The sequence below is a fragment of the Cricetulus griseus genome, chromosome 2 (assembly GCF_003668045.3).
Source record: "Cricetulus griseus strain 17A/GY chromosome 2, alternate assembly CriGri-PICRH-1.0, whole genome shotgun sequence".
In the NCBI taxonomy this organism is placed as follows: Eukaryota; Metazoa; Chordata; class Mammalia; order Rodentia; family Cricetidae; genus Cricetulus; species Cricetulus griseus.
In genome coordinates this window covers 456,792,665-456,809,831 of record NC_048595.1, presented here as the reverse complement: position 1 = coordinate 456,809,831, position 17,167 = coordinate 456,792,665, and the positions used below count along the sequence as shown (strand labels likewise).

At 43.4% G+C, this 17,167-nt stretch overlaps 1 protein-coding gene across 5 annotated transcripts in view; it reads left to right on the top strand.

Annotated features, from left to right (window-relative positions):
• The window catches only part of Arhgap28 (Rho GTPase activating protein 28), a 162,213-nt gene that overhangs the window by 66,602 nt on the left and 78,444 nt on the right, over window positions 1-17,167 (top strand). The window contains exon 2 of one of the 5 annotated variants that reach the window (XM_035441174.1): window positions 1,936-2,151. The exons of the other annotated variants lie outside the window; for them this stretch is intronic. The gene's annotated coding sequence lies outside the window, so the exon portion shown is untranslated. The remainder of the gene's footprint in view (window positions 1-1,935; window positions 2,152-17,167) is intronic. 5 annotated transcript variants of the gene reach the window in all.

Genomic DNA, 17,167 nt, shown 5'->3' with positions numbered 1-17,167 from the left:
GTAGGTATAAATGGGAATGCGTGTGTTCTTGCAAGCAGATGCCAATGGGAACCTACAAATCTGTGGATTCTCCATCCTTTCATTCAGCCACCAGATATTGAAAATGCTTGGAAAACATGGGCCTGTAGTGAATGCATACACATTTTTGTCTTGTCATTTTCCTTACCCCCAAACAATACAGTTTAACAGCTATTCACACTGCATTAACATTGTAGTAGGCAGTACTTATAATCTAAAGATGATTTAAAGTGTGGAGAGATTCTATGGAAATACTGTGTCATTTAGCATGGAAGCCTTGAGCATCATAGAGTTTTCATATCCACAGAAGGTCCTGGAACCAGCCACCTGCATGGTGTGTATGTGTTAATTACATGTATTTACATGTATCTAACATTTCATTAAATGTGCATGTTTGTAGAACCTATACACCTATAGTTAAGTATATGTGCATATTTTCATTAGATATGTACCAATATGGAATTTTGTTCACTTTTCATCTGTGTGACCAAAGGCCTGAGAAAAACCACTTAAAGAAGGGACTTTTATTCTAAGGGTTACAAGGGGCCCAGACCATAGTTGTCTGATTTTATTGCTATGGGTCTGTAGCAGGGGACAACATCAAGGTGGAGGGGTTTGTGACAGAGAAGAGGATGTTCACTCACCACATGGTAGTCAGTAAGCAAAGTGGCAGGACAGGATCTGGGGACAGAGTATACCTTTCAGAAACAACTTTCCCCAAGCAGTGACTGGCCCACTAATAGCCTATTCAGGTCTGAACTAGTGAATTGATTATTCCATTGACAAGATTGATAGCCTTTAAGATCCAGCTAACTTTTGGGTGTGGTGAGTGGGTGTGGCAGTGTACGAGTGTACATATGAGCTGTGGAGGGCACTTCTCCAAACAGCACTTCTCTCACAGGTTTCTGGGTTGGGAGCTGTCTGCTTAGCCATAGTGTTTGCTGCTTGTATTTCCCTTGGGTCACCCTATTTTGAGGTGTCACCAGTAACTGCAACTAAATTCTTAAAACAAACAAACAAACAAACAAGTGAACAAGCCAGCCAACCAACAAAAACCCTAGAGGCTTCCTCACAAAGTGCCTCTGAGTGCAAAGTGACCCCTGGTTTCCTTGACTGTCTCAGGCAAACCTGCCAGTCCTGTTTCTCCAAAAGACCCAAGGGAGACTGGTGTGTTGCCTTCTGGTGCTGGGCTGCTGATGACTTCTCAGCACTTCCTTTATGCCTTTGCCTGGGGCATTCAGTGTGATCTTTTATCTGCAGAGCTGACCTTACTCACCAAGTCCCCAGCAGGCCCTGACATCCTAAAGACTGCCTGCCTGCCGAAATGGACACAGACTTGCACCCTTCTCTCCTGCTGCCCTTTGAGCCAGCCCAGGTCCTCTCTGTTTGAAAGATGTTTACCTTTGACCCCAGGAAATAATAACTATTCAGTGAGACCGAGGTTCTTCTGTTGGCAGCTGCCTTTCCCCTCTCCCATTGCCCCTCTGGTTTCTAGTTGTGGAGAAGGGCCTAGTATAGTCTACCCAAGATGCCCTTCACCTTCGCTTTTCCATGGCCGGGTCCTACTGCTCCAGTTTCAGCCTCGAAGCCCTTTGGTTCTGCTGCTCATGTTAGCTCATCCCCATTGTCCTACCCCTCTGTCTTGGGTCCCTCTTCCCCTCCAGTTTTCAGTTTTATGATCCTTCATTTTTTTTTTTTTTTCTTGTTGACTTTCTTAGCCAAGCGAGCCTCCTAGAGAAGTTTTCTCCATTATCCTGCCTGAGTTTCCCTCAGGACTCGGTAGGAGTCCATGCAGTTACAGATGTTTGGAGCACAGTTCCCCCCCGACAGCCCTGCTGCTGTTGCTGCTATGCCTGGGTTGTGTGGCACTCTGGGAGTGTTGTCAGAAATCCGAGTCTCATCTGTCTCATGCCTTAGTCTCTAGGCTCAGAGTGCACATCAGGATCCCCTGGTTGAGGAAGAGGCTCAACAGCTTAGCACCGGCTCCCTTCTCAGGATAAAACAGCCAGAGCCTCACAGCAGGACGTAAGCTGGCCACTAGGATGTCACGACTTTCATTTTGGGGGGAACACACTGGAACATCTTTTCTGCCTCCAATCCCTTCCTTATCCTCTACCTGGAAGTCGGGCTCAAGTAAGTCCCTCCTATACTTATGTGTCATTTTTTAAAACTTATTGAATCCACCCCAAACTCTCTACTGCTGTAGGTGTTAGAGGTGAAGAAGCACGAAGGGGCACACACATCCATGCCCTTTACAAGGTGAAGTCAATTGCCACAACCACTTTCAGTACCTGAGGGGTCCATACTAGTTAGATGGGAACAAAGGCCAGAGTTACTACTTGATGGATGTTGGACAGTCTCTCTGTAAAACTCCAATTTTAGTCGCATTTGAAAAGCTTAAGTAAAGCTTGACGCATGGTCCAGTATTGAAATGTTTTTCTAGGGCTGGAGAGCTGGCTCAGAGGTTAAGAAATGTTTTTCTAATGTTGATTTTGACAAGGAGCAGTGCCTTTGACAGGCTATCCAGCAATCATGGAGTCAACGCTGTGTGCTGAAGACAGCTGCAGATAGTAAGTGCTGGCAGCAGCCTAGAGATGTGAAGGGGCCATGCAACTCCTACTTCCATCCAAGGAGAGTCACGAGAAAAATAAAAACAATGCTAGCCTCAGCAACAACTTCTGACATTGATTTCAGTGCTTGATACATATTTTAAATCTCCTCGTGGAAGGTTGCTGGTGTGGGATAGGCCCGGTCTTTCATTACCTGCAAACAGCACTCCCCTTCAAGTCCCCGTGCCAGTCACAGAATTAAATCACTCAGACTCCAAGTTCTCCGGGCAGAGGTGAAGGAAAGGTGATTAATATCACTAAGATGAGCTGGAGGGACAGCTCAGCCGTTAAAGGCTAGGCTCACAACCAAAATTATATCAATGAGATGTTTGAAGAGAAACATTGGCGTAGGACCATGAGTAACAAGGTGTATTCATTCACCCACTCATTCGCTCCTTCCTTCATTCATTGGACCCAGTCACATGGCTCATAATCTAACCCTGTCCACCTCCTCTTGGTACCCTAGATGTATCTGCCTCTTACGGGTCTTGAACTTCAAACATCCTTTCTTCCTCTTTGTCCAACTGTCCCTTCCTTGGCCTGAAGGTTCCTCACACTAACTCAGGTTCCTTCCTCATGCTAACTCAAATTGCTTCCTTATCCTAATTCAGGTTGCTTCCTCCTCTCTGCTGTCTGTGTTTATGGGCAGCTAGAACTCAGACTAACTTCTGTACATGTTTTCAAGAGTTAACACCCTTAACTTATCACGGTGGCCTTATCCTAAGATTTCTGGCATGTTGCAATCCAGGTGTGAAAAACTCACAAGCCACCCTGTAGGTCTGGGAATTCCAAAGCAGAGAGAAAAGGAAATGAATTTGTGTGCAGAAGTGAGTGGCGACCGAGGGAGGGATGTTGGCAGTCCCAGTACCTTTTCTGGTGCTAGAATTCAACCCAGCTCACAAGACTGATTTTATTTTTGTCTGATAACATGAGGGAAAATGGAAGAGAAGAGGATCCAGGTCAGAGTACGGCACACATAATGAGATTATTATAGAAGCTTATTCCTCACAGTCATGAGTGAGTGTGTGTGTGTGTGTGTGTGTGTGTGTGTGTGTGTGTGTGTGTATTGTGCAGTATTTTTAACTATACATATTGAAGGTATTTTTTTAAGAATAAAAAGGAATACTTCTCTAGGAAATATACACTATTTGGAATAAGGAGAAAGTTTTGTCTGGATGAAAGAAAGCCATTGAGAGGGAAGGACATGTCTTTGAGTAGACAGGCAAGTTGTGAAAAATGGTATTTGGTTCTCAAATGACTAAGATAATAATGTCTGGAATGATTCATTTTACCATCTGGGTTGCACAGAAACCACTGTTGATCTACAACTTCTATATTGTAAAATTTCCACTTTCTTCTCTCTCTCTTGTTTGTTTTGTTTTTAGAGCTGCCCTCCAACTCACCTTGTAGACTAGTTATCCTCCAACCCACCGTGTAGACCAGTTATCCTCCAGTTCACCTTGTAGACCAGTTATCCTCCAACCCACCGTGTAGACCAGTTATCCTCCAACCCACCGTGTAGACCAGTTATCCTCCAACCCACCGTGTAGACCAGTTATCCTCCAACCCACCGTGTAGACCAGTTATCCTCCAACCCACCGTGTAGACCAGTTATCCTCCAGTTCACCGTGTAGACCAGTTATCCTCCAGTTCACCGTGTAGACCAGTTATCCTCCAGTTCACCGTGTAGACCAGTTATCCTCCAACCCACCTTGTAGACCAGTTATCCTGCAGCTCACTATAACTTCCACCTCAGCTTTGTTATTTATTTTCCCTCTTGCTTTAGCTTTTTTTTTTGTTTGTTTGCACACAGATTTTTGAACTATTATATATACTTAAGGAATGGTTTCAGAGAATTTTCCTACCTACCATAGAGTCCAAAAGGAACGTGTGTGCATCCAGGTCAGAATAAGCTGTTGACAGTGGAAATCAAAATGAGAAGGAAAGCCAGACTCAGTTGACCACACCCACTCCATCCTCCATCTCTGTCTCCACAGACAAACTGGGTTGGGGTTTTCTGGCCTCATCATTCCAGAGACAACTTGAAACCTGAGTTGGGAGACTGAAGCCAGCTCTCCCCATATCACCAGATGCCATTCAGTACTGTTCCAGACATTTGCTAGGGATGAGGATTGACTCTTTACAGGGAAAGGAGACTTTAAAAGAGCAAACTCTCTTCTTTGGAGCTCAATTTCATAGCATTAAGTGTTGTGAATACTTTTTTTTTTTTTTTGGCTTTTCAGATGAAGACTTTTGATATGTATTGAAATTCCTCTTTGAGAATAGAAACAAAATCAACTAAAAGACATGCCTCGGGTGAAGAGAATACTGTGCGTGGTCATTTATTTTTCATTATGTTCGCAATTATTACTTTTCCAGTCCGACTGTCAATGAAAATGAAAATGAGATTCTTCTTCGGGGATATGGTCTACACAAGGGAAAACTTTTGACCTTTCTGAATGGCAGAAGGGAGCTCTCTTTACAGTTGGTGGCATTAGGACCCACTCCCTGGAATTCCAAGGCAGCTTATCTAGGACATGTCAAGCAGATTGTACAATCAAGATCTTAAAGAGTGCCAGGCATTGGTGGTGCACGCCTTTAATCCCAGCACTTGGGAGGCAGATCTCTGTGAGTTCGAGGCCAGCCTGGTCTCCAGAGTGAGTGCCAGGATAGGCTCCAAAGCTACACAGAGAAAATAAACCCTGTCTCAAAAAAAAAAAAAAAGAAAAAGATCTTAAAGAGTTTCTGTAGGCACATTTTTCTGTCCTTCCTGCCAGCTCCCAAATAACCACACAAAGACTTACTAATTATGAAAGCTTGGCAGATAGCTCAGGCTTATTACTAACTAGCTCCCACAACTTAAATTAACCCATTTCTGTTAATCTATGTTCTGTCCATGCTGCTGCTTCTGCATCTGGTGGTGACTCTGCCCTCCTTCTTCCCAGCATCCTCTCTGCCTCCAAACTCCTGACTAGCTGTTGGCTGTTCAGCTGTTTATTAAACTGATTCAAGTGGCACATCTTAATAATAATAATAATAAATAATAAAAGATAATAATAATAAATAATAAAAATAATAAAAGATTATTCCACAAGAAGTTTTGATGTCCAGTCAGAGCACTGGAGCCTTGACTGTTAAGCTGGTGGATCCCTTTTAGACACTTTCACAGGCCTTTTGTTTGACTTTTCAAAAACAGCTCTAACCAAGTTCCTAATATATTTCTTCCATGCTGGCAATCAAAACCCCAAGTCTCATTCAAGTCAGCAAAGAACTCTGTCTGTCTGTCTGTCTGTCTGTCTGTCTCTCTGAATCACATTCTCAAATTGTAATTGTTTATTAAAATATTTGCATGATTCTGAATGGCTTTTGTATTTTAAGTAGATAGGCACATGCTTCTTAGTGTAAAACACATTGTCTCTAACAATGACAGTTATCCATGGTTGTTCTATATGTCCCGGCTATTCTTTTAGAGCTGGTTTGAGGAGCTCTGCTTATGTCCCAGAGTTCTGGTTCATGCTGAGTTTTGTCACTCAAAAATCATTGCATGGCTTCAGTTCCTCCTGACTTTGTGGCAGGGATGAATTTCAGGTTCTGGATAGTGTTCCCATGGCTTTGCTAGTGTTCTTGTGTCTTTGCTAGTGTTCTCATGGCTTTGCTAGTGTTCCCATGGCTTTGCTAGTGTTCTTGTGGTTTTGCTAGTGTTCCTGTAGATTTACTAGTGTTCTTGTGGTTTTGCTAGTGTCCGCATGGCTTTGCTAGTGTTCTTGTGTCTTTGCTAGTGTTCTCATGGCTTTGCCAGTGTTCCCATGGCTTTGCTAGTGTTCTTGTGGTTTTGCTAGTGTTCCTGTAGATGTACTAGTGTTCTTGTGGTTTTGCTAGTGTTCCCATGGTTTTGCTAGTGTTCTCATGCCTTTGCTAGTGTTCTTGTGGCTTTGCAGGTGTTCTTATGGTTTTGCTAGTGTTTTCGTGGCTTGCTAGTCTTCATGTGGCTTGGCTAGTGTTTTCATGGCTTTGTGCTTGTTCTTGTGGCTTTACTAGCCTTCTCATGGTTTTGCTAGTGTTCATGTGGCTTTGCTAGAGTTTCAATAACTTTGTTATCATTCTTGTGGCCTTATTAGTATTTTTGTGGCCTTCAGCGACAACATGCGTGTGGAGTCTCAGAGCTCATTGATGTGTCTTATTAATCAGTTTCCTCTGGGGACCCTATGTTCACCTTCCAAGGCCAAGGCTGGGATCACAGGTGGCCACCATGACCACCTGGCATTATGTGGGTTTGGGGGATCTTAACCCCAGTCCTTATACCTGTGTGGTAAGTGCTTTCACCACTGAGCCATCTCCAGTCCCCAGTTTTCAACTTACCACTATGAAAAAACATTTCTTTTTGTAATAATGATTCCTCTTTTACTGTAACTTCAGTGCATTTTTACATGCGTGCATAGTAAAAATGACAAATTAGTCCCTTGATTGGTAATTTCTAGGTTTTTTTGGTTTTTTGAGACAGGGTTTCTCTGTGTAGCTCTGGAGCCTATCCTGGCACTCGCTCTGGAGACCAGGCTGGCCTCAAACTCACAGAGATCCACCTGCCTCTGCCTCCCGAGTGCTGGGATTAAAGGCGTGTGCCACCAACGCCCGGTTGGTAATTTCTAAGTTTTAAAAATATCTTTGTAGTTAACAAATTTGTGCACAATTTTTCAAAATCACTTCCCCATGCTATATAGTCAAGTAAAATTGATGAGTTAAATCAAGTTGGCATTAAGAGCCTAACACTGTTTACTAATGTGTTACAGTTCAGGCAATGGCCAAGCATATACTTTAGATTTTAGCAAGATTTACAGAGAGGGATAATTTGGATGGACATGGTAGACATTTGTGTTGGGAGAATCAAAGATAATAAATTAGACTAAATTGACTCTGGTTTCTAGTTCAGAAGACTTGAAAAGTGGTGTTACCACAAACCAAGGAAAACAGCATAGGATACTCCGATTCTGTCTAGAAAAGGCCTCTGCTGTGCTCTTGCTGGTTTTGGAACACCTCTCTCTGCAAAAGCACACAGCCAACAAGTAAAGTGTGCTGAGGGAGCAGAAGATTGGGAAGTCACAGTCTAGATTTGGAGCCATTTGTCAAATCCGTGCTCGACAGACTCCTGGAGGGCCAGCGATTTAGATGGGTTCTGGAAAACGCCACACTCCCATGCTGCACCCAAAGCAGCTGGTGAAAGAGACTGAGAAGGAAGGAGCCTCATGAGAAGCTCCTTAAGAGTGAACAAGGGCTCTGCACCCCCAGTTCTCAGCACTGTGGAACCCATCGACTCTTCCACCACCCTGAAATGCATAGATTCTATAAAATCCTGAAATGAGACGCTTACAGTACATAACCTCCTAAATTGTCACCTTAACCAACAGTCAGTATCATGTAACACTAAGGGAAAAAATCAGAAGAATAACGTGTTATAGAAACTCTGAGATGCGATGGCACTGCTTGACAGTTTGAAGGAATCAGGTGGAAACTCTAAGGTGAGAAGTCACCTCACAGGGGAATGCGGACAATGGGATGGCCCTTGTGAGCTGTACTCGTGAGGATCATTTTTGCTTGGTTTGAAGTGAATGAACCCACTTCTAGTTGAGACCTTTGAGGGAGGAAGACACACACCTTTAACCTGGGCCACACCTACTGGACGCCTGGGTAAGGACCATGGAAGATGGAAGCTCTTGCTCTTTTCCCGCCTGCTCATTCCTTGGTAGCAAGTCCATTCCTTCACCGGCTTTAGAGCTCACTTCTTCGGGATTCCAGCATACACTGACCCCCAACTGAATCACCTAACCCTGAGGCCTAAGGCAGCCAGTGAGCAGCACGCCTGCATAGCCTCCACATTCGGCTTTCTTCCTCATTAAAATATTGACGAGACATGGTGGTAAATGCAAATGTCTAAAGTGCTGAGACTGCAAGTGGCCCACACGGGAGTGTGGCAGAAGGCGCTCAGTGATGAGCAGTGCTGGAGAAGTGTAAATCAAACGGTCCCTTTCTCCCCGACTTGCTTTTTGGTCATGGTGTTTCATCTCAGCTATAGAAATTGTAAGACACTGACTATTTGACAAAACAAAGTATGGTCTTTCTGCTTATGACTGCACAGCTGGAAAGTTCTGAGCAAACAATAACCAAACACTGTGTACTGATGTCTAACACCAAAACCAAGGGACTGAAGAGATGGCCTAGCTAGTCAAGGGATCGTTACACCAGCTTGATGACCTAGGTTCAGATCCCAGCACCCACATACAAATCCAGCTGCCATGGCACGTGCCTGTCATGCTAGCGCTGGGGAGGTGACACTGGAGGATGCCTGGGCTTCGTAGCAGGTTAGACTGGCTGAGTGCTCCACTTTCAGTGAGACATCACGTCAGAAACCAAGACGGCCTCAGTGTGCACTCACACTGACTTGATGCACATGCTAAGTAGCATGCCTGTGCACACACACACCACACACACACACACACACACACACACACACACACACACACACACACGCACACAAACCACACACACACACACACACACTCAGACACAGACACACATGCACACAAACCACACACACACACACACACACTCAGACACAGATACACATGCACACAAACCACACACACACACACACACACACACACACCACACACACACACTCAGACACAGATACACTTACCACACACACACATATATACACACCAACATGCACACACACACACATACACAGACACACACACTCACACACACACACACACACACATACACATACACACACCCTAGTAAAGCTGTGGGTTTTAACAGTTCTGTACAAGTTTTCACCTGTAGTTAAGTCCAGCAGGAGTTTGAAAATCAGGTGTGACTCAGGGACATTCTTTCTCCAGCAGACTGTCCACAGTATCTGGCCCTATGTGTTAAGTTCTTGCTGCAGCATGCAGGAAATTCCCCACTGCATTCCAGAACACTCCCTGAGGAGTGACAGACTGTTTAAGGGAGAAGCGTGAGGTCACTCCTTCAAGGGTTCCTCCTTAATTCTTTGTCTCTGGAGTTCTGGCCACCCAAGATATGGGGGGAGGAAAGGATGGTATGGGGTGACCCATGGAATTCTGGAGTCACGGACTTCCTCTGGGTCTCCATGGGTTACTCTCATCCCTACCTTTGGAGAGCCGTTCTCCTTTATCTCACCATACCGTTCCTCTCAGCATTGACCTCACTTCTTCCAGTGCCCAACGCACTATGGATGAAATCCTCTCCTGATTGTGTCAGTCTGTTTATGTCTGCCTGGCTCAAACTCGCCTTCTAAACAACACAGTCACAGGGATGGTGAAAGAAACCCCTTCTCTCCTGGGTGATCGAGGGGAAAACATACTGATTCTATTATGTGTGAAAACTTTTCACATTTCTCTTCCAGAGTTCTTATTGGGACTTGGACTTCTGTTTATTCCTAATGAAAACATTTATGAGACATGGTAAATGTTGTGTCAGGTCTGTCATTGCTGTGCCCACCCCTGAGTGTGAAGGGGTTGTATAAGGTCATCATTGCTGTGCCCACCCCTGAGTGTGGAGGGGGTTGTGTAAGGTCATCATTGCTGTGCCCACCCCTGAGTGTGGAGGGGGTTGTATAAGGTCATCATTGCTGTGCCCACCCCTGAGTGTGGAGGGGGTTGTATAAGGTCATCATTGCTGTGCCCACCCCTGAGTGTGCAGGGGGTTGTATAAGGTCATCATTGCTGTGCCCACCCCTGAGTGTGGAGGGGGTTGTGTAAGTTCTGTCATTGCTCTGGCCACCCCTGAGTGTGCAGGGGGTTGTATAAGGTCATCATTGCTGTGCCCACCCCTGAGTGTGCTGAAGCAGGTGTCAGGGTTGGCTGGCTCTGCCTTTGCTTGTAATAAGGGAAAAAGAGGATTTTGCTGTTGTTGCTTGAGACAGATCTCTATGTGGCCCTGGCTCTCCCAGAGCTCTTATAGACCAGGCCGTTTCTGCTGCATTAAAGGCGTGTTCCACCACACCCAGATGAATGAGCTAGTGTTTCTTTAAACTGCTGTCAGCTTCTGCCATCGATACCCTTCCAATCTCTATGCATCCCACTTTGGTTGTTGGTTTGTTTTCTCTCCATTCTGTTCTCACATATTCAAGAGGAATGGACAGATTTGCGGTGTGGAAGAAGATAATCTTGGGGCTTTTGAAGTTCTGATTGCGAGAGAGTAAAGAACTTCGCTCAACTTTCTGGGAGTTTGAAATGTCTTACTGCTCCTCTCCCCACACTGTAAGTGCTGGGTTGTGAAATATTTCATTGCAGTGACATTTAAAAGACAGAAGGCCAAGACCACTGTCTGCCTGATTTCATCAGCCAGGTGTGGGTAGTGACTTCCATTATGCTGGAAATTCTATTTAGGCTTGTTATTCATTCAGAGGGACCAACAGATTAAGAATAATAGCACAGGACGTTCGGAAAGTCACAGTATAGATGGAATGTGTGTGTGTGTGTGTGTGTGTGTGTGTGTGTGTGTGTGTGTGTGTGTGTGTCTGCTCACGTGAGCATGTACAGGTTGATCTTTGCTGACTTCCGACTGTCTGGGCAGTGACCTCCCAGGGATCTTCCCATCTCCACTTCCTCGGGAACTGCACTTACAGACTGAAACAGCTCTCCAGTACACAGACGGACATATTTACATTCAAACTTATTTGTCAATATGGGAGCCTCCTGGCTTCCAGCCATGGCTCCTTAGATATTCACACAATGCATACTGGGTACATGGCCTTGTTTATTTATAGTGATAGCATTTATGCTTTTCTCATTTTTAACTAAAAAAGAGAGAAAGTGTCAAACAGTTCTAAACTGTCTTTCCAGTAAAAGGCCAAAACTACATATGATATATAATTATGCATATACTAATATATAGTGTTTTACTATATTTATATGTGTTTGTGTGTGTATTTGTGTACATACATGTGTATTTATGTAGTATGTATGTATGTATGTATGTATGTATGTATGTATGTATGTATGTATAAAGATAATGAGAGTGGTGTGGGACTCCTGGCTTCGGATGTTATAAACCAGATACACTACCTGGGGAATTGATGATGTCTACAGTACAGCCAGGTTTGTTTTGTTTGCCTATAGAAACTCAGCATGAGGAGTTACTTTCTTAACAGACAGACTGACAAGTTTAGTGTTGTTTTTTCCCTTCATAGCTGTAAGTAGAGGTGAATCCTTGACGTGTGTTTCTGTTAGTTTCAGAACTTAAGATAAACCATTACTTGGTAAAATTGGCTGCTTGGGTTTTAGTGAGAAAATGGGGCGTGTCCCCACCATCCCTCCCACCATGTGTCCTTGTGCACAGAAGTCAGCCTGGGTTGTTTGGGTTAGAGTGAACTGTGAACTGTCTTCTGTGACTTGTGATGTGACAATTCCCACTGGCTTTTAGATTTCTTTGTGAATGCTTTAGGTTTGTTCTAAGGATTTGAAGGCTTTGTTCCAGACCTTGCTTTCCTTTTGTAACGGAACTTGGACCTCCTAAGTCTAAAGTCATGTGTTCCGCTTAATTCTTCAATTGGAAATTTTCTTCAGTGCACAGAGAAAGGCTAAACAGGTTTACATGGATTTCTGGGTAAGTACCCAGAACTACCAGAGTTTTACCTTCACGGACTTTCACCGGATATTTTCCTGGGTGTTTTGTTTGTTTTGAGACTGACTTTCTAAATCCTGGAGTGGGCCACAGCTCATTTTTCTCTCTGGGCAAGAGAAGACATGTAAAAGTACACACAGGCAAACACACACACACATACTCACATAGAAATACATATACAGTCACACACGTATGCACATCGCAAACACTCTGATGAACAAGGAAGATGGAGAAGAATGGGAACATTGGAACCTTGAGCCAGGCTTGTGGTGGGCTACATACCTTAAGCATGATGATAAGACAGATTAATCTAGGCGGATGGTGCAGCTCAGGAAACAGGGGACATGCATGTACATCTGGCCAGAAAATACTTGAGAGGAAGTGGACTTTAGGGGTTTAATTGTTCACTGCCTGTTTGTAACACTGGGTGTTTGTTGCTTAGGCTGGCTTTCTGTGTGGTAAGCGTAGCCAACTTCGAGTTCTGTCTTGCTGTGTAGAAGAGAGCCTTACGTTATTCTTTGGTGTCATTAATGTCTCACATGAAGCAAGAGGAAAATACTAGAACCCTCTGATGGTTTTTAGAGTTGATGCCTGTCAGTTTGAGCCAGCTGTAGGTTGCTAACTTGACGCTCTCCTTCCGGTGTGCCTTCCTGGACAGCCCATCTGCTTTTCCTTCTAGCTGTTGTCTGAGGCCAGAATGACCCCAACAGTTACCTTTTGGGTAATACCTATACATGCAGGACTCTAGCTATCTGTGCTGGCTTTCTGTGCTCACCCCTACCTCCTCCATAGTCTTTCTCCTTTTCTCTTCTTCCATAACAGCATAGCTGCCTTATCTTTTTGGAGCTGGCCCTGCCTGGAACAGATTTCTATAACTCAGAGGCTTTTGAGAGAAGGGAAACTAGAGAAGAGCGGCCAACTTTAGATAAGTTTTCAGAAACAACTTGTTTTCGTTTCAAGAAACTTTAAAGGAAAAGGACTAAGTTTGGAAAGAGCAAGAAAATGGGTCTTTGTTTTGTTTAGTAAGGGCAAAGTTTTAGGCATATCGGGACTAATGATAAACTAGCAGATGTATCAAACAATTTTCTGAAAATGTTTCTTCCCTACAACATCATTCTAGAAAGCATTTCTGTGTCTAACTACAATTCTGCCGCATGCATGTATTTAGTATTCATTCATATGCTGGGTATGGTGGTGCCCATCTGAAATCTTTGCACTTGGTAGATTGAAGGCAGCAGGGTCACATATTCCAGGCCAGTGGGGTTACAAAGTGAGACACTGTCTTTAAAAAACTTTCTTGCATAAAGAATTTTAAGTTCATTGGATCCAGCCCTAATGCCTGAGCCAGACTAGGGGAGGGTGAACTTAATCTAAGGCAGTGGTTCTCAACCTTCCTAATGCTGGCGCCCTTTAGTACATTTCCTCACGTTGTGGTGACCCTCAGCCATGAAATTATTTCGTTGTACTTCATGACTGTAATTTTGCTACTGTTATGAATTTTAATGTAAATACCTGTGTTTTCTGACTCCTTAGGAGACCTCTGTGGAAGGGTCACTCAACCCTCCAAAGGGTCATGGCCTAATGCCTTTATAATTTCAAATAGTGTAAAGTCAAATTCTTAAGGTGAGCTCTATCTTCTGAACCTGTGGGGCCCCAGCAACGGGTCATTTTCACCTGTTGAGGTGGCTCTTAGAAACCTGTACTTACCTGTGGTCCTCGGACGGCGCCGTCCATTGAGCTCCTTCTTTGACAATTTGGCTGTGAAAGTTCAGTTTCTCTCATTATTACTGAACTTGGGGAGTTCTTTTTGCATTTGGACATAAGCACATTTTCATCTTGTGATAATTTATGGTGTTTTAAAATCTTTTTCTCAGTGTCCTTAGAGGAACAGGAATATTAGAGTCCATTTAGTGAATGTTCTATCTTACCACATTTTTTAAATCTTTGCTTTCAAGGTCACAAAGATACTGATTTCTACTGGGCTTTTGTTGTTGTTGTTGACAGGATCTCCCTCTGTAGCCCAGGCTAGCCTAGAGCTCTAGATCCTCATATCTCAGCCTCCTGATTGTGGGAATTAAAAACATGCTCCGACACGCCCAGCCTAGAAGCTTTAAAAGGTTTTAGTTTATTTGTTAGAGCCCCTTCTTGTCATTTCCTTCTTCATGTGCACATGTGCATGGTGTGTTTGTACATGTGTGTGTGCATATTTGCTGTGTGGGCCTGTCCACATACATGTGTGTGCAGGGAACCTGCCACAGTCACGCTTGCTTTCTACAGTATCAACTGAGGCTAAGTCTCCCACTTAACCCAGAGCTGATACACCTGGTCTCTCCCTAGCCAGCCTGCTCCAGAAAACACCCCTCTCTGGTTTCCTGGCTGGATCTGCAGTCTAGCCGCCACACCTGCCTGGTTTGTGCTGAGTCCCCAGGCTCTGAACTTAGTTAGGTCTTATTTGTGCGGGAAACACATGACTATTGAGCTGTCTTCCCAAACCCAACCCCTTTGGTCCATTCTGAATTTACTTTTATATGGTGTCAGGCCTTATGTTGTGGTTGGGTTTTATTTTTTTTTATGTTTGTTTTGTTTTGTTTACATCTTCGGTGTTTCAATACCATTTATTGAAGATGGTGTCCTCACGCCTCACCCCCATGCAGCTTTGTTTAGAGTGGAACATCTGTTTGTCTGTAGGTCTGTGAAGGGCAGTAGGTGTCCTGTTTCTCTGCTGCTACATGGATGTTCTCCTTTTGTCAGCTGCTGTGGCTGTCCCAGGTTCTCATTTCATGTGAACCGTAGAAAGCATTTCCGATTCTTCCAAGAAAGGCTGCTGAGATTTGATAGGGACTGCAGTGAGTCTGTTCATCTGTTTGGAAATAATTGAGATGTTAAGAAGCTTGGGTCTTCCAACAGGGAGAAACTGCATCTACCCAACAGTTCAGGCCTCACTTTCTCTCAGTAGTGTTCATAGTTTTCAATATGGAAGGCTTGTTCATTTTTCCAGACTTATTCTCACAGGCAACTCACATTTGGGATGCTATTTTATTTTTGATTGGGTGTTATTTTAAACAGTACTGTTTTCAAATTCTTTTTTTTTTTTCTGGCTGCTCACTGTCGACACAGATATATGACTGCTTTTTAGTTATTGGTAGCATATCTTGGCATTTTGCTAAACTCAGTTTTTTAAATCTTTGTTACTTCATCATGATACCCACATAAAGGAAGACCATTTGCCTTTGTATTTCCAGCATTTTTCTTCTTCAGGCCTAATCGAACTGGTTAGAATTTTTAGAACATGTTGAGTGTGTGCAGTAAAAACAGACATTTTATCTTTTATCATTAGATACATGGCCATTTTCCCAGACACCTCTTGATCACATGTTGAGGTTGTGACGCATTCTTAATTGGCCCAAGAGTTGTTTTTATAGCTGTTGCATTTTGTTAAGTACTTTCCTGGGGCACTTAGTTCAGTGATCTTGATTAAATTTTTTTTTTAACCTGCTAATGTGATGAATCCCATTGATTGTTATTTAAATCACCTGTGTCTCAGAATTGAGCACATTTGGCTGTGATGAGCTGTGTTTGTTACAGCTGTTAGGTTTGACTCACTGAGATCTTGGTCAGGGTGCATGGGGAGAGGGGGCCTGGAGTTTTCTTTCCTTGTGATGCCATTTGTTTTGGAATCTGAGCAGTGCTGAGTGACATCATATCCCCACTGGTGATTTTTCTGTAAGTTTGTGAGGCATTGGCATTGTTTCTTCCTTAAATGTTTTGTGGACTCCTCTAACAAAGCCATCTGGATCTGGAATTTTCTGTGAAGTAAGGATTTTATCTACAAATACAATGTTTTAATTAGGTGAAGAGCTTTGCAAACAATCTATTTCTTCTGCTTCTACTAGGTTTGATCTTTGTGACTTGTGTCTAAATTACTGAACTTCCTGGCATAAAGACGTCTGTAATTTTTTTTATGTTTTAATTTTAAAATCTGTGAAATCTGTGGATTAAGTTCTAGGACCCTATAACACAATGAGGTGACTATCCCTGTGTAAGAAGCCAGAAGAAAGGATTGTGAATGCTTGTCTATGAAATACTGTGCTCTATGCCAGCTGCTATAACCCCAGGCACTGAGAAGGCTGAGGCAGGCGAATCACTTGAGTATAGAAAGCAGCTTGGGAAAAATAGCAAGACCCTGCCTCAAAACAAACAACAAGCAAGCAAGCAAACAGTAGCCCTAGAAGTATATACAATTACTCTGTAGATTACAATGTCAAAGTAATGGAAAATATTCTCATAAAACTATACAACGGAACGCTTCTTTATCTCCCTTGCAGGGCTTCCTGCTATTATCACTCTTTATTATTATTTGTTTTTAATAGCCAATCAGCCTTGACATGTTTAAATAAAAACAATTTTTGTTTAACCTCATAGTTGCCCTTTATTCCCTTGTATAGTCACATTTTTCTCCTACTTGAAGAATTTCCATTGGTATTTTTATAGGGAGAGTCTGTGGCTCTGTACTCATTTACCCTTTTATATTTTTAACGATGTCTCACTGGATATATACTTCTGGGTGGATCTTTGTTTTTGTTGAAATGCTTAAGAAATGCTGCCCCATTGTCTTTAGGATTCCATTGTTTTGAATAAAGACAGACGCTAACATCCTTTTCTCTGATCCCTTGTACATATGTTTTTGTGCTTTGTGCACAGTGTGGTGGCCACTGGCTTCCATTTCTCTCCCTTCTCCACTGCCTCCATTGGTTCTCTGACAGCATGTGGCCCTCGTCCTAGACTGTTGTTCTGCCTCTGCCTCCATTGTGCTAGAATTACAAGTGTGTGCACCACCACACATTTTCCTGTGTCTTGTGCATCAGTGCATCAAACTACTGGGTCTGTGGCTTTGG